Here is an 18,346-nt window from a genome sequence, read left to right on the forward strand (position 1 = left end):
TTTTAGCTTTCTCCCGCCTAAAAGTACTTCTGCTTCAAAAAAGTCAATCGGGGAAAATATGTTCCCCCAATTTTTTTCAAAATCTCTGACTTTCCTGTTCTGCAATATTGGTAAGTATGCTCTAGTCCCAGAGAAAGTGCAGATTTCAATTTTAAAGCTATGCTCTCGCTGGCAACGTTCTCTCTAGAGGTAGGCGGAACTGTGGGAATTCCGCCGGTCTGTGGAATTCCTTGGAGATACATGAAAACTCTGGGAGATTCTGCACAGTTCCACAAACTGGCGGAAACAGGCACGCTGGCTGCTTGTGCTGATTTTCAGCACAAGGAGTTCATTCTGTGCTGAAAAATCAGAGCAAATGCCACCATGTGGGGCGCCAGAGGACGCTGGCTATCGAGTTTTTTTGCTGCTGCTCGAGTAAGTTTTCTACTCGAGTTGCAGGTTTCATGACCGCCCGTGACCACCCGCGTTACAGAAATATTGCCAGGTGCCCTCCTAGTGACCAAAAATCACACTAGGGGACACCAAATCTCACTCGTGCCCACCAAATTACTGTTGGTGAGCCACACACAAGAAAAAAAACCACCACATGATGGTTGGCGGAATCTGGCCAGAACTCCGCGTTACAAGCGTAACCCAGAACCACCCCCACCAAAACAGCGGAATTTATTGTCCACTCCTAGTCCTGCCAAGGCGCCTCACAAAGCGAAACACATAGTGCTGGAGGGAGCTGTTACTGTAGCCCTTCCACCCTCCTCGCATCTTAATTGAAGGTGGCAGGAGGCTGAAGGGGGCAAAAGTAACACCCTCCTCCAGCATTGTATTTTAAGCAGCTAAATGATGCTGGGAAGGATGTGGAAGGAGTATGAGTGGGACGGGGGCAGGAGGGGAACATGAGAACTATGAATGGAGAGGGAGTAGTAAAGGAGTTGGGACTGAGACAGGAGAAATATTGTCATGTGGGGAATGGGGAAAGTAGGACAAGTGCCATAGGGGAGGATGTAGCGTTATGATCACAGCTGCTGACTGTGGAACTGGGGAACCAGGTTCGAGTCCTAGCATCAGCTCAACATCCTGTGATTCTGAACAAATCAACTAATCTCCTGTGCCTAAATAAAAACAAAAAAAGGGATCTAACCTAGTGTAATGTAACTCAGTGCTTTAAATGGGAAAACAAAATTTCAGCCACTCATCAAATTATCAAATTAAGCCATGTAGTTTGGATGTAGCGAGGGGCAGGCTATGCTTAATTTGAGCCAGTGGTTCCTGATGCTCAGCCCTGACACTTAATTGTCAACACCGGCACTAATGATTGTCCACCACATGGTGGCACTGCCTGTCTAATTTTAAGATGAGCACAGCAACTGTGTTTAATAATTCAATATACATTAAAAATTAACAATAGGTGCTGTCAGGCCATTCTTATAGCATTGAGTGACCTGGAATAGTCTGAATAGTCACAATTGTAGGAGTGATGGTTAGTAGCTATGGTGGCACTTTTATTGGAAGTGCTGATAGGGGCAATGGATGGTGCAGGCTGCAATGGTCTCCTGAGAAGGGCCCTGGCGATTACTTTCTTTTCACAAATTAAGCACTGGACAGGGCTATCCTGCAAGCAACCGATGGCATCAAAATATTCTCCATGTTACTCTGTGTATGATGGTACAGAGATGAATATTGTGTGTATTACTTTCCCCACGCTGGCACAGAAATACCGTGTGGGGGAGGGGATTCCAAGCTTTAGTTGTGGAATCGGAATGGGCGTAAGACCCTGCCCTTCCAAGGTAACAGCTACACTTTTAGATTATATGTTGCTGTTCAAGTACCTTACAAGGACAAGCTAGCAGTTAGTTACTTTTCTTCTATGGTGGAGCATATCTATTTGGAACCCTGAATGCTACACTGCCCCTAGAGTTAACAATGGACGTTCTCTGACCTGAAACCCATATTTGCCACCACTGCAGTCAGCCAGGAACGTCAATTCATCAAAATCTAGGGGTAGCGGAAGTGACATCATACACCATTCGACTTTTACTTTCACTCACACACACAGGCTTACACATGCACACGCGTTCACACTCTCCCACATAAACACACTGTCACCCACAAGAATACACACAACATACACTTAAATCACTTTTTACTTACCTCCACGGGCTGGGAGAGTTATATTCCAACTAACTGCACTCCGTTCTTTATTACACTAATACTGAATAATGTAATATATTAATAACCATTAGTGTAATAAAATATTGCTAGAAAACAAGGAAACGGGAGTCGCAAACAACGTCCATATGGACGAGTTGCCTCCTGACACTGATTTTGCCACCTTTGAGGCCAGAGGTCGCAAAGGCCTGGCCAGGGGTCGCAAGGGGGCGAGCCAGGGGTCACATATGCGACCCCTAAATGACGTCCATGCTGTCAGTGTATTTACATTGAAATCCTTCTACGTACACATATTAAATAACCACGTTTTCAGGTGCATAGAGGTGTACATTTATTGCAGAGGAAATGTATTTTGCAGTCTGTGCGCAAGGGTGCGACTTGTTTTTACAAAGCGCCATTGCAATGAGCATCCTAACCTAGCGCGCGGTTCACATATTAACAAAACATGCAGCTACATTGTTTTCTTAAAGGGATAGGTAGGTCCCGGGGCGTAAGTGTGGCTATATAGGTTATATACCACGTAGTTAATAGAGGGTTGCATTTTTCATTTAAAGTAGCACCTATTTATGTATTTCGTTATGTAGCACTCTGCATCAAATCACGGTTACTTGTGACCGCTAAGGTATGAGACCCTAGATATGCCCATCATGAATGCCGTACATTCATTGTGTACGTATGAGCAGCCTATGCAGTACAGAACACTATTGTAGTTAGAAATCCTAGCATGATTCACTGAAATAGAATACATTTTTGTATCTAGCACCTAATTGTGCACGTCTGCCGTACACACTCACCTCGCGACGCAAGCACGCACACTCGCACGTACACACAGCCACTCTCACACTTAGAAACTCGCAAATACACATTATTTGATGCAACCCATTCGTTTTTACAAATGCAGCAGTCTAGTCGTGCTTTATATTTGACCTGCTCGTCTGTCTCGTGGTCAGCGGTACCCCCTTCCTGCCCGGCTACAGAAACTCGTCACATCATTGTGAGACCTTGGCCTGCACTAGAGACCTATAGTATGTTTAAACAAGCATTTGCAATGCAACGGGTCTCGCGTTTGCTTGAGCTAGAGCAATTAGCACTTTAAACTCCTAACCGGACTTTTCTTGCCACATAAATTGAAAATGAAAGTAAAACAGTTTCACATAATTAACTGGACTTTTCTTGCCATATAAACTGAGAAGGAAAAGTTTCACATAAGCGAGCTGACGGCTGCCATAAAAGTTCACTGGCAGTGAAACCTATCGGCAAAAGTGCAATTATCCATCTAACCGGCAAAAATGCATATCTACGTAACCGGCAAAAGTGCAATTAACTATGTAACAAGGTCGATGTCATGCAAAGCGCTCGACTTTTGCCCAGCGAGACCGCGCTGCAAAAATAGAGAAAAAGTAGTCCAGAAACCGGACAGAAAACGTGGAGGCTCATATGTGTTGCATACTTGGTTGCTGCGCTCGAGAGGGCTAAACATGGGAAAAGGCATGACTTCTGCATGCCTTTCACTAATGAATGCAAGCAGATTTTAAAAGGCAAGCTCACGAACCAATGAAAGAAACTGACGTGAGATGGGCGTGATTTGAAGCCCAAAGACAGATTACAAGATAGGACGGAGCGCTTTGTGCTTGCCCCTTAAAAAGCAGGCCTGGCTGGAGTGTGCACTGTCAATCCATGAAGGTCAACTCACTGAAATGCCAGGGGTAGCGAGTGACATCACACGCCCCTTGACCTTCACTTTCACTTACACATACACACAAATTTACACTTACATAGACTCTTTCTCACATTTTGTTATGTGCAAGCACGTACACAACATACATTTAAAAGCATTTTCTATGTACCTCTGCTGCCATGGACGGGCATATTCCAGCTAAATGTACTACATTTTTATTACACAAATATTGCAAATATATTATTATTCACTATTAGTGTAATAAAAAAAAAATGGCAGAAAACAAAGAGTGTGCAGGAGAGCTGCAGCTCTATTACAGGCACTGAATTTGCCACCTCTGAGGTCAGGAGCTGCAAAAGCAGTGCCAGGAGTCGCAAAGGGCAATGTCCTAAATGACAACAATGTGTCAATCTGTGTGGTGCATGCAGGCCTCCTCACCCTGGTGCCATTTAAATGAGAATGATCAAGCAGGGGCTCTAAAAGTTGTTCTACAGTGAAGAATAAAAACCAGTAATTTTAACTGAGCTGTTGAGAGCCATAAAATCAGAGGTGCTGGTCGGGTTTTGTGTAATCCATTATCGGCACTTACAAACGAAAGAGTAGTTGATGGAATTCAATTACCGCGTTCGTACCACAGCATGTAAGACTGAATGCCATCAATGCTTCTCTGAAATACCACTAATTTGGGATTTTCAAGCAGGGTGTGTAGCGCTACCTGCTCATTTCACAAAAGAAAGAATAGAGGGCATATTTACAAGCCCCTAGCGCCACCTTGCCCCGCCCTCATGTCATTTATTTTTATGCTAAGGCATTGTGAAGGAGGCCTTTCTCCCGCGCCACATTTACAAAGTGGCACAATGCTTGCTTTACGCCACTTTGTAAACCTTTGCACCACATTATGCCTGCGCCAGGCATAATGTATGCAAAGGGGGCATTGTGACGCACGAAGGTCTGAAAAAATGGCGCAGTGAAATTTACAATATTTCACTGCACCATATTTTCCATCATTTTTAACGCCTGCTCAGAGCAGGCGTCAAAATGACGCACCCATTTTAATCAATGGGCCTCACTGTGCTCTGCTGCACTCGTGTCAACATTTTTGATGCTAGTACAGCAAAGCGCTACAATAGCATAAAAAATGTGATGCTATTGTCCTAATGACTGCCATGGTGCGCCGTGTTGTAAATACAGTGCAACCATGGTGTCATTAGGTGGGGCAGTGGCGATGCAAGAAAAGTGGCGCATTGGGACCCATGCACCACTTTATTGTAAATATGCCCCTACGAGCGCTGACAGAGATTTTCTGAGGACATTGGGGCATATTTATATGCCCCTAGTGCCACCAGAGCGTCACTTTTTGTGACACTCCAGTGGCGCTGTGCACTGCGCCAAACTTACAAGGTGGCGCTAAGCCACTTTTTGTGGCTTAACGCTGCCTTGTAAATGTGAGCCCCTCCGATGCAGTTTTCTGCGGCAGAGGAGCGTGCAAGGGTGTTGCTGTGGGCGTTTCTCCACAACACACATTGCTTTTGACACTGCCCCACATTTACAAGAATTCGTAAATCTGTGGCAGCGCCAAAAACTAACTCAACTCCAAAGGTGGCGTTAGCATGGCACAACAAGAAGAAATACTTTTATTTCTCCTCATTTTTGCTTTTTCTATATGTTCTGCATTCTGCAGCACACACAGAAAGAGCAAAAAACATCATGAATGATTGTTTATGTGCAGGAAGGTGTTCCTTCCTGCACATAAACAATAATTCCCTTCAACGCAGATACCCTTGCACTATGGTGCAAGGGTGCCTGCATTGGCGCTGGCAGCTAAATTTAGCACCAGCGCTTCTAATTGTGTAAATACGGTGCATCCCTGCATTTTAGAAGTGGCACAACATGGCGCTGCCAATTATGACGCCGGGCCACATTGCGCCACTTCTGTGTAAATATGCCCCATTGTTTTTTTTCCTGCTACTCAAAGTTTCTGAAGTTCTAAAATGTCACAGGATCAAGTCGGGCCACCTGTGACACCACCAGATCACAGCCCTCCCAGATAATGAAGACACCGCAGTGTGAGTATCCTATGCTTAGAGCTAGATGGCAAAGGTTGCCATCCCTTTCCTCTAGCCAGCCTGGGACCCACATCAAAGTCACATTAGACCAATTTTAATTTAACAAGGCAACAGAAACTTGTTAATCACCTTTGATTTATTGCTCTTCTGGCCATAGGCTGTGTAGTTTACTGCCCTGCATGCACTTCCCCTGACACAAACATTGCAATTTCACAGGGAATGCACCTCGGTTATAACCTACCTCAAAGAATCTGGAGTCTAACTGAGATAGAAGACCAGGGGAGGATTGACATGTCCTGCCGGAGAAACCTTCAAGACAGATCAGTTATGGGTGCAAGGGAAAATGTTGCCACAGTGCAATATTACTTGTGTGTGAGCTTGAGACACAATTTATGCTTTGGTGGACGGACTAGTGTTTGATCGGATGGCGGAGGACTTTACCGCTGCCATCCTGATGGTACTCTGTCATCTCTGTACCTCAAAGGTGAACTGCCATCGCACCTATTTATTTCAAGGTCCAAAAAGTTAGGTAGATACCCACCCTAGGTTTTGATGGCTATTCATCAAAATGTTTAACTTTTTTTTAGTTTTTTATAAACAAACTCCTAAAGCTTTGGGAGCTTGTTTCGGAAAAACAAAATACTAATGACACCACACCCTGGGAGTTTGCTTTAACTGTGTGTATGAGGGAGCGGGGCATATTTGTTCTGTTCCATCCCTTGCCACCAGGTTTTACCTATCAATGAGGGATGGAAATCAAGGACATTACATTGTCTACCCTAGATAGAGTGGGTGGTGTAATGCCCTTCCTCCGATGTGCACTACTCTGTCAAACCATCGGATGAAGCTTTCCAGCGACATAGCCAATGGGGGTTCCATCAACAGAAACCTTATGGTCTGCCTATCTCTAAGTGAGGCAGTAGGACTGAGAAACTGGCAGACAGGGTACTCCGTTGCATTTATGACAGAGTTCACTATCCATCAAACCCTAAATGAAGTACTTGGTCCTAGAAGTTGGTGGTGGGGTATCAATATCCCACTCAATGTTACCTCAAATTATTATTTGCATTTCAAAATACCAAAACCTACAGATTGGTTTTTTATAAAAGGCCTCAGAAGTTTGATTAAAGAAACACATTCTAACATGAAATATAAATCAAACTGAAGTTTTGTGTTGTGCATTTGTGCCGGGAGAGTGATCTATTTGTTATAATCCTACCCTTGTATTTTACCACTTCCCCTACTCTGACATTCTCTAAGGATTGGGTTCAGTGGTGTAACATAGGCCCCCACAGCCTCTGCGGTGTGGGGGGCCCGAGCACCAGGGGTCCCCCCTCGGCACAGTACACTAGCCTGAGATCTCCTGAGTGAGTCCGGAGAGGGAGCCTGTCTATATACTGTGGAGGGGGCACCATCAAGGTTTGTTACGCCTCTCGTTGGGTTCTTCCAAGATCAATACGATGAAGGACTCAAAACCTTCAGCCCTCACAACTGAGAGGAGGAGGTTGCACAGATGCCAAATTGAACAGCCCAGCTGGCAATAAACCCTGGAGATGGATATATTGATTAACTCACTGCAATCTTCTGGTAAGGAGGAGGGAGCTTCATTGTGGGACTGACCTCCGTATTGGATTTTAAAGCATTACTTTACCTGGCAGAGATGTTCCAGCAGACAGTGACCCATGGAGTTCGGAAAATATGCAAGAAACATACAGCCAATGGCTCACTCACTTTACTACCAGATCTTCCTGGTGTTAAACCTCAGAGAGAGCCAGCAGTGCTAAATGTGTAAAAAAAACAAAAGAGACCAGGCGTCCTGAATTTTTCTTATGAGTTCACCACCCCTTCCACCACTGGCACCACCAAGTAATGGGCATGTCAACTGCCTGCTGAAAATGGATGATGTTAATTTTCTTCAAATTATTCCCCCGAGAAAGGTCGTTTAAAAAGAAAAGATGGCAATCACAAGGCAAATTTCTTACCTTATTGTGCATCAATTATACAATTAGCAGGGCATACCACCCAGCAGAAATTTTAATACATTGCTGTTTGCAGATAGTGCTCGGATATCTTGAAGCCAACCCACTATCCTAACGCCAATAAATTATAATACGAGAGAGAGCTAAACAAACTAGTAGATAAAGAGATAATTCCACTTAAAGTTATGGAGAAGCCATTGCAATTTCCTCCATACTGCTAGAAATGTATTGAACTTAAAAATGGCCAGGATATTTAATTCATGTGCCCAGTGCTGTGTTGAAGTCTCCTGGACACACCTCATCCAAGAGCCCAACAGCACCATGTCCAGACCTGTAATGACCTCTGTCTGGTTAGCACCCCATGCTGGTTCACCACTACAGAGAAATGGGCGTGTTAGTTTAGTCCCTGACATCCCAGAGGACTCCATGTCTTCTTGACTTTAACAGTGGGTGGGCAGACATGCAAGCAAGGAGTAGCAATGGTAGACTCGGAGTGCAGTTCCAACATTGGGTTCAAATGAATGGAAACCCTATGACGTCTCATTATAGGAAGTGCTTTGCCTCACGAGACTGGTTATTAGTTATGGAATTGCACCCAGATGGATGCTGGCATTCAGTCTTTGTGATTTATTTTACTGCAACATGCATTTTTTTGTTTTTTTGTGTCCTAGTTTTACTTCACATGGGCAGCTTCTTCACTTTATCCAACAGTAGTAAATAGTCCAAGAGAAATCATTCAATTAGTAACTTTATGCAGTATTTAATATACTTTCATTCTATTATGGTGCATTTCCAGGGCTTCCTCTGATAGTCTGTAACAGAGGTTGTGGATAAGCATGCCGACAATACTTTTGTGCAGGAGTACCGGGTAAGGATAATTATCATGAATGTACACATTATTTGGTTATGCCCAGGGCAATCATGGGCAGTGTCTCCTCATCCGTCTTCCTCCTCCTAGTCCTTATATAGTGAGGCCAGCCTCCTACCCCAGGTTTTACCTGTTCAAGCACTAAAAATGTCTGTACTTGAATCATAGTCTATAAACCCCTCCCTCCAGCATACTGATAAATTGGTACTACGCCCTCCATACTTCCTGTTCCTTTTGTCTGCTGACAGAAGTTATGCTTATTTAAGGTAAAGGTTAGTCACATGTGGCTATTGTTATACATGAATTTTACATCAGTCAAAGAAGGGTCCATGACTGTGTTCCAGCAGAACATGGCTAGCACTCTTTGTAGGGTAATGTGTGTAAAAGTACAAGGTCTGCAATAGTGGTCCCTCTATCTGGACTTTATATTTATGTGCCCAGGACCTCTCCTTTTCGACAGTGTGATTCCCAGGGCCAGACCAGGGAACAAAAAACAGCCCTGGGAAAAAGCCTTAAACCAGTCTGCACTCTTTATCTCCTCGCAATCTCTCTCTTTCCAACCATCCATTCACTTCCTCTCCTTTTCTCCCCCCTCTCCCTTCTTCCTCCCTGATTGCTTTCCCTCTAACTTCCTCCATTCCTTCTCTTTCTCTTTCCTTTGAGCCTCCCCTTGCCTGTTGCAGTTAAGCTCAGGGAACTGCAGATAGTGACAGATGCACCAGGGGCTGTTTTGCTTCACTATTGCACAAAATTCTCTGGAATGTGCTTCTTAGTCTAAAGAAGACATTTATTAATTCACTTCACAAGGTTTGTAAAGGGGATTAGCATGCTGAAAGTACACATTTAAAAATGGTCACAGCAATGAAATGAAAACATGTACAAATGATTGCCCACTGCAATATACACAGCTAATATATGTATCTATATTACAATGCAAAGCAAATAATGAATTAAAAAATGCATCATCATGAGGCAAGGGCAAATCTGCTTCATCTCCCTCTTAATCAGTATCAGATCCCAGAATCGATTGTGGTGAGAGAGAGATCAATTATCCTCACGGAAAGGATGGCACACATCTGCGTCCTGAGCATGTCCGAGATCTGAGTCACTCTCCGGTCTATCTGGTCTTGGCCTCTTATACTTTGAACAAACAAGAGAGGAGAATTCTAGAAACTCCCTCTCACTGCATACGTTTATTATTAAAAAAATGCTAGTTACTTTAGGTCAGCTTCGAAAAGAACACGTTGGGAATTGGCCAAAATCCCAAGGTGCCCTCTTTCAAAACAAAACTGTTCCCTCCTGTCCTAGTAAATTCTTATCAGCCTAAGCCCTTGGTGAGAAAGAACACACAAACATGCAGAATAAAACCATGAGCACATTGTACAACGGGAAAAATACTTGCAGCTTTTAACGTGGCGGTGGCTTATGCTAAAATAAAGTCAATAGGAGAAATGAAGTTGGCGGTCACTATTGTGACGGTGTGCTGCTAGGCTAAGTGCAACATGGAGTCAGTGGTCAAAACACAAATATCATTACACTTCACCCTTTTGACCAATGACTCATATAACCTATAGTCCTAAAATCAACTTCTCTTTTTTTTGTTTAACATTACAAGCAAATGAAGTATGTATTGTACACAGCAACATAATTAATTTATAAGGGCAATCACTATAGAGCAATTGAATATTTTTTAACAATTAGACATGCTAACTTATTAATCATTCATATATGAATAGCTAAACCAGGCACAACTACAATGGAAAGATTTAAGCTTATATATTCTGATTGGGATAATAACTGAATCACAGTCTTAACTTAATTGAATCGTGTCTCTAGGATAACAAGTTGGTATAAAGTTAGATGGAAACATCATGAGTCCTAATCATGTAAAGGTACACGGTCCACTTGTAATGTTTGCTGGAATGTAGGTACAAATGAGGTTCCCATACAAGAATAGTCTGCCAACTTAAACATGTTTAATGTGACTGGCAGCAGTCACCAGGTGATAACAAGCCATGTTGTTGGTTTCATTAGAATTGCAATCAAACAGGTTGACAGGACATCCATGGTACTCTGCATTATTCCCATGTAGAACTTTGATCTGTGAAGCACAGCTTGCGCCAAATGGATTCATAGGTATTGCAGCACGGATGCTGCGCAACATGATTGATCAATCAGGTTCAGCTTGGGGGTGCTGTCCCTCCCGACCCATACGCACACGCCCAATGGGAGACCCCACAGCACACTCAGGGTCAGAGGCACGCCGTAGTATGATCTGTAAAAGAAACAAGTATGATCTTTCCTGCAAATAACGTTTGTCAGCTGAAATGTGCTCCCATTTTTCTTTACTAGTTTTATGATCAGCAGGACATTATTAGGGCCCTTGGCTATACTTTCTGCAGGTTCTGGAGGGCCATTTGGGGATTCCACCTACACCTTACCACAGTTAAACCAAGACCTCCCTTTCCTTGTACTGTCAGAAGGGCTGGGGCAGTCCTCTTCCTCACCAATCCTCCATACACTTGACTTATGACAAGTTGGGCAGTTTTGTAAGCATGTAGGTCAAGATCTGCAGATTCTGGTGTGGCTCTGTAAGGAGCTGAAGCTCTGGATTTTATTTCCCAGTACACAATGGTGTTGGTGGCCACATTTGGGTGTATCACGAGAGTTTTAACATTTTGTAATGGTCTGTTATTCAGAATCTGGAGGGCTTCATTTAAATGTTTTCTCCAGTTTTCAGGGTCCCATCAGATCATTTTTTAGTCCAGAACCCCAGGGACACTCCTATTCGTCTCTGCTTTTGCCACCTGCTCCAATCTGCATATTGTTCCTGGATAGTTAAATGCAACACAATATCTCCTTCCTGCACTGTCCACAAGTCTAAAGCCTGTTGAATTGCTTCTTTTGCCAAATCAAAAGCACTTCATCCCATTCAAACTCATGTTTTTTTCTTGTCACTTTGTACCAAAGTGTTAAGATTTTACTTAGATGAGGGTCATGCTGTCTCCAAAAATCAAACAATCCCATGAATCGCTCTATCTCTTACTTAGTATGAGGAGTAGCAAACTCCAAAACCTTTTCTTTTACCTGTAGCAACATCTCTCTATGTCCTGGCCACATTCTCCTCTGCAAAAGCTCAGTGAATATATCGTTAACATCCTTAACTTCTTGCTGGGTGTAATTTTTTAAAGAATTCATTTCAACTCCTGCCAATTTCTGTGGGCTACTCTGTATTTTTCGTCTCAATATTAGCTGAGCATGAACTATGTTCTGCTCATGTAGCTCACACTGGCCCCCACCTTTTTTATCCTCCTCATTACTGGAATGTGAAAAACCTGCTTTCCCTGCGACAGCTTAGTAGATATCAGCCTTATCTTGTAATAACTTATTCTGACAAGACAGCATAGTTACAATATTTATTGTGTCATCAAGTTGTTTCTCTAATTTCTTATTCTCATATTCTAACTGCTTACATCTCTCTTGGATTTTTCTGTAAGCAGATAAAAGTATCCAAACCCTCCTGCTAAGAACAAAAGGGTCATCATTTCATTCAAAAAGCACCTTTTTAAACATATAAGAACAGTAAATAACTCAGTTTTAGCCAAGCACCCATCCCAAAATGTTGAAAGTTTTCATAAACAAGAAAATACATTTGCCAAGACATCATAAGGCATTTTAAATTCACATGCATTTCCAGAAAAGGTTTGCGGTGCTTCCTTTGACACTCTGCCACACATATTTTCACTTTTAAATCATACACTATCATCCTCCAACCTCCCTTTAGACTGCCCGACTACGACAAAATGTTTTGCTTCACTAATGACCGAGCTGAAACACTCATGCACTGACAATAATCTCTGGAATGAGCTTCTTAGTCTGAAGAAGACATTTATTTACTTTGCAGGGGTCGGAAGGGAGATTAGCATGCTGAAAGTACACATTTAAAAATGGTCACAGCAATGAAATGAAAACGTACAAATGATTCCCCACTGCAATATACACAGCAAATATATGTATCTATATCACAATGCAAAGCAAATAATGAATTAAAAAATGCATCACCATGAGGCAAGGGCAAATCTGCTTCATCTCCCTCCTAATCAGCATCAGATGGCCGGATCCCAGAATCGATCGTAGAGAGAGAGATTAATTATCCTCACGGAAAGGATGACACACTGCAGCGTCCTGAGCGTGTCCGAAATCTGAGTCACTCCCCAGTCTATCTGGTCTCGTCCTCTTATACTTTGAACAAACAAGAGAGGAGAATTCTAGAAACTCCTTCTCACTGCATCAGTTTATTATTCAAAAAATGCTGGTTACTTTAGGTCAGCTTTGAAAAGAACACGTCAGGAATTGGCCAAAATCCCCAGGTGCCCTCTATCAAAACAAAACCGTTCCCTGCCGTCCAAGTACATTCTTATCAGCCCAAGCCCTTGGCGAGAAAGAACACACAAACATGCAGAATAAAAACATGAGCACATTGTATAATGTGGAAAAATACTTGCAGCTTTTAACGTGGTAGCTGGTAATTCTAAAATAAGGTAATATGAAAAATTAATTTGATGGTCACTAATGTGACGGTGTGCTGCTACGCTAAGTGCAACGTGGAGTCAGTGGTCAAAACACAAATATCATTACAGGGGCCACCTTGGGTTTTCAAAACCAGCTTCCAAGGTGTCCAGCCCAACAGAGGAACTTCCAGTGGAATGAACATCCTGTCTGATCCTGCTAATTTCCTATTTTACGGTTGAGCCTGCGTTGCATGCGCTTACGCATGCGTATCGCTTGCGAGACGCTTTAGGAATTAGAAAAGGGCTTGGAGCCCCGTCCACGTCTTCTCAGTGTCTTTCATTGGTTCGTGGGCTTGCCTGTTAAAATCTGCTTGCTTTCATTAGTGGAAGGTACGCATACGTCATTCCTTTTCCAGTAGTTAGCCCTTCTTGAGCGCAGCGACCAAGTACAGAAAACATGCGAGGCTCGCTGTTTCCCGTCAGGTTTGTTGACTACTCTTTCTCTATTTTCGCAGCGTGATCTCACTTGTTTAAATAAGTCTCCTCATTTTTCACTTTATTTATCCTATTTAGGCATGCGTCTTCTCAGTGTCTTCTTTTCTCCAGTCGCTTCTTTTCCTTGTTCATTATCCAGGATCCCAGATTCCCTTCTCCAATATAAACTTCCTAATGTGTTTCATTCCACCCTTGCTACTTTCCTCTCATCTTTTCTCGTACACACACTTTATTCTGCTCTGTTGTTGCTTTCCCCTTCCTCTCAAATTGTCTATTGACTTCACCCATCATGAGGGCCACTGGAATTGTACGATTTTGCTGCGTCACCGTTTTTGTATTACACATTTACCGCATTTGCCACATCATCCGCTGCCTAATCGGCAGATTTCAATGAAAAAAGTGTTCCTAGATTAAATGGATGAAAATTAACTAAATTCTGAGACATGTGGAAGACCGTTTGTAGAGGCAGACTGGACTCCTTCCATTTGCTTACTGCTTTATCTGGGTGTTAAACTGGTACTAAAGGGGAAATATTTGCCCAGACAGCGTAAATCTCTGTAAAAATGAGAGAAGATTAAAGTAATGCTTTCTCAAAACGTGCTTATTTCCGCTGCATAATATAGATAGTCCTGTCGCGTAATCTGGTACTTGTGCTGCATAATTCCAGTGGGCCTGCCCATCCTATTCTTGGCTGCACTTCTCCGCACCGCTATTGTGTTCCTTGTGCCATGCACCCACCTGACTCTTCATGTTCACTTCTTTCTACAACCTCTTGTCCCCTAATTCTGAGCTCCTCTTTCCAGTCGCTCCGATCCGTGACTTCTCCTTTATATTACATTAACCTTTCTTTTATGGGAAGTAATTGTGCACAATTCAGTCAGTCCCTACGCAGGTCAGCGCCAGTCCTTGTTTGGATGCTGTGCCATCACTATTTGTATCAACTTTCATACAGATTAACCCTTTTCTTAAAACAAAAAAATTAATGAACTAAAGCAAGTAAGTAGTATGGAAATAAAAAAGTCCCTACATGGGGGGCGTAGATGTCCATCCTCATCATTTGGGCTCTGCAGCTGCAGTGCGTCAAATTCTGCCTCATTCGTTTCGGGTCTAAAGCTGACTCAGTTCACCCAAACAATTTCAATAAAGAGGCTTTGTAAACACACAGAGACTATACTTGTACAAGTTTAACATTAAAAATTTAGAAAACCACAGTTAAAGCACTTTTAATAGGATAGATTTATATGAACCCAGTCACATTGACCCTGGAGGTATCTATATTTCATTACTTCAATGGATTAATGGGATACATTTGGTAGATTTTGGTAGATCGGATAAAAATATACAGGACCTGCTGCCTCAAAGGGTTTTGCGCTTGCAAAGACTGTGGTGCACAGAAATTGCAACACTCTCAATTTCAATGTAACAAATTACATGATAAGTTGCAAATGGAGTTGTGGCTCTCAGTATCCACACTGCAGCTCATTTCATTTTGCAAGGAAAGTGGGCGTATAAGGATTAATAGCCTTTCCTTGCAACTAACAAGGATATGTATCAGTGGTCTGTGTTTGGCATTGTGGTAGCAGCCTTTTGATCGGATACCGACAGCTCAAAGATTGTTGCATCAATCAGCTTCCACTTTGAGAAAATGTGGTTGTTGGGCATTGACGGAGGTCAAGGGGACAGATGAATGCACTCCATAATGTCCCTTTGCATCATGACATTTTTAGGGTCGAGCTCACAAGCGCTCCGTCCCTGTTGTAATCTGTCTTTGGGCTTTTAACGATGCCCATATCATGTCTGTCACTTTCATTGGTTCGTGGGCTTGCCTTTCAAAATCTGCTTGATTTCATTAGTGAAGGGCATGCATACGTCATGCTTTTCTGGTGTTTAGCCCTCCTTGAGCACACCGGCCAACTACTGAAAAAATACCAAGCTCCTTGCTTTCAGCCTGCTTTCTGCACTACTTTTTTTTTATTTTCCACGCAGCACAATGGAGCTGGGTTTTACATAGCAGGATTGAGCTAGTTTTTCTTCTTTCATTTTATGTGGAAAGAAAAGTCCAGTTAGGAGTTTACAACGTTAATAGGTCAAACTCGAGCAACTGCGAGACCCGTTGCATTACAAATGCTTGTTGTTACCTATGGCCTTGCAAAAAAGGATAAGAAGTCTACGACTGCTACCCATGGCCCTTAGGTTGAGCTGATCACTCCTTGGGCCTAGCAAGCTATGGCAAGCCGTTTGCACAATCCTATTTAGGGAAGGTCCATGATAGGTCTTTCTAATCCTGAGAAATTTTTACAGGGAAGACCTTTGACGGATGTTTGTAATGCTGCAACTTGGGCTTTGCCAGACACTCACTTTTCATGAATAATTGCAGTCAGCAATTAATCTTTCTGCTGACTTTGGGGCTTGGTTTTTGTCCTTTGTATGGCTGTAAAGCAATGTGTGTTTATCAATGTTCATTGAACCCAATTTTTCACATCATGCATGTATACTGCTTGTTCTTCTACACTCACCCTGTGTTCCATTGGCTATCTTGGGTACATCCTCAGTCTGTAAAGTCTGGGATTAGGAAGACTGACAACAAGATAATGATCCGGTGACTTGCCAGTTGTCTTCATTACTACACTATCTAATCTTCCTCATCACCATTCTAGTTTCCCCTCGCTTTACTTTTTTTCTCAGGTTTTGGCCAAGACAGATCTATTTATATGGCTTGAAATTACAGGACATGAGCAGGATTTATCTTTTGGTGGAAGGAGTCAGTTTATGGACTTTGAGAAGAGAATTTCCAGTGCTTGGATAGGACTGACTAAGACTAAGACCTGCCAACTCACACTGTGCCACTGTGTTTCACACAGTATGGTTGGCTTTAACACGGTGAAGAGCTGATATCATATAGTATGTACCCAGTGAGCTGGCAACCGCCCTGCAGGGAGTATGTTTCTAGCTCACTGTGTTGGATCTTCAAAGCTGACGTTCAGCAGGGGTTTAATAACTTTCCCACAATGTCAGCAGCAGCCTATGCAAGTTGTTTAGTGCCAGGGCACAAGGTATTTCTCAGGACACCACTGCAGCTTGCCCCATGCACTGTCCCTTATAACGCTGAGTAATGCCAGTATCAATGCTTCATGCAAAAAAAATCACACTGCTACAAATGTGAGAATTTGGACTAATTCGGTTTCCCCAAAGAAGCAAGAACAGCGTGGGTGTACTGGTGCTAGTCATTGAATTGTTTATTGAATTCTTAAATACTCTGCTTATGTGCTGATTTACAATTAGACAGACAGTACCACCATGTGGAGGAATGTCATAAAAATGTTCCAGTGTTAAGAAATAAGTGCCAGCGGCACGCCTCTGCCAACACTGCTGCAAATTAAGAACTACATAGTTGGCTGGGTGGGATAGGCTCAAAGACTAGTCCCCAACACCCAACTCTGCGCTTGCATGACTGCCCCTTCCTTACACAGTAGGGTGAATTCCAAAGTTGGCTGAACTATAAAAAAAAAAGAAGGGGATGGCCATCAATGTGTGCTGGTGGGTTGCACTAATTAATGCTGGTTCAAACTGACCACGGGAAATCAGTCCAGATTTTTTTTTAAAGGCAAGCGGCCCACAGAAAGATCCAAAGATTCCTGGTCCCTTTAGAAAAGTGCTTGTGCCGGGGGTGCCATGGGAGGGAGATAAAATTTGGAGCCAGTCTTCTCAGGGGAAATGGAGTCACTAGCAATATTGGGGCACTGTACCATCCTGTGCTATGCTGATGGAATGCCATTTGGAAAGGATATGGACATAGAATTGTGTTATGTTTCATTTTCTTGAAAAAATTCTCAGAGTCAAACAGATTGAAATGCTAATCAAATATGTTATAAAAAGTGCTTTGGGGGCCAACCCGCCACAAATTAACCACTGTCCTCAATGGCTGACAGGGCACCAACACAAGCAAGAGATGCTGCCCAGATTTATAGAACGTTTTGTCCTGGCTTGAGACATCCTGAAGACAGTCTTGTAACAACCATAAGCCAGGACAAAACTTTTGATTAATCAGGGCCACCGTTCGTCGGTCATGATTATCTTAGCATGCCTCAAACCAGAGAAAAAACAAACCATAGGAAATAATACCATAAACTCTCCTACCTAAATTTGACAAATCTGTGAGTTTCCTTTACAGTCACGGTAGTTTTTATTGGAGAAGTGAAAAAGCCTTGCTTGTATGTTTTGTTTTGGTTCATAGTGAGATACAATTGAATGCAGGTGTCTCAGTTTATATCATTATGACACCCCTTTGATTTTGTGAAAAGGTTTCACTTTAAAAATACATCGATTTTTTACCTATTCTTGCAGAAATAAGGAACTTTTAAATACATATTGGAAGGCTGTATTCACATTTGAGCTCACCTTACCTCCTCCAAGAAGCGGACACTTAGATTAACCACAAATGGCCATCGCCGGGTCTGAGTATATGAATATCTAAAAAAAAAAAAAAAACTTTCAGAAAGGGCATAAACGTCAAATGCCCACGTCAGAGGCGGCCTCTCGCTGTCTCATCACATTTCACATGTAACCAATCAAGGTGCATTACAGGT

At 42.7% G+C, this 18,346-nt stretch overlaps 1 long non-coding RNA gene across 4 annotated transcripts in view; it reads right to left on the minus strand.

Annotated features, from left to right (window-relative positions):
* Positions 1–9,577: 9,577 nt before the first annotated feature.
* Positions 9,578–18,346, minus strand: part of LOC138258577 (uncharacterized) — a 150,910-nt gene continuing 142,141 nt past the window's right edge. Inside the window, exons 4-6 of one of the 4 annotated variants that reach the window (XR_011198431.1) lie at positions 18,164–18,230; positions 12,817–12,996; positions 9,578–11,029 (exon numbers count right to left, since the gene is read on the minus strand). This is a non-coding gene — a long non-coding RNA (uncharacterized lncRNA). Of the gene's footprint in view, positions 11,030–12,816; positions 12,997–18,158; positions 18,231–18,346 lie in introns of all 4 variants that reach the window. The other 3 variants (XR_011198429.1, XR_011198430.1, XR_011198433.1) reach the window with 3 other exon arrangements.

This window comes from Pleurodeles waltl, chromosome 9, assembly GCF_031143425.1.
Source record: "Pleurodeles waltl isolate 20211129_DDA chromosome 9, aPleWal1.hap1.20221129, whole genome shotgun sequence".
NCBI lineage: Eukaryota > Metazoa > Chordata > Amphibia > Caudata > Salamandridae > Pleurodeles > Pleurodeles waltl.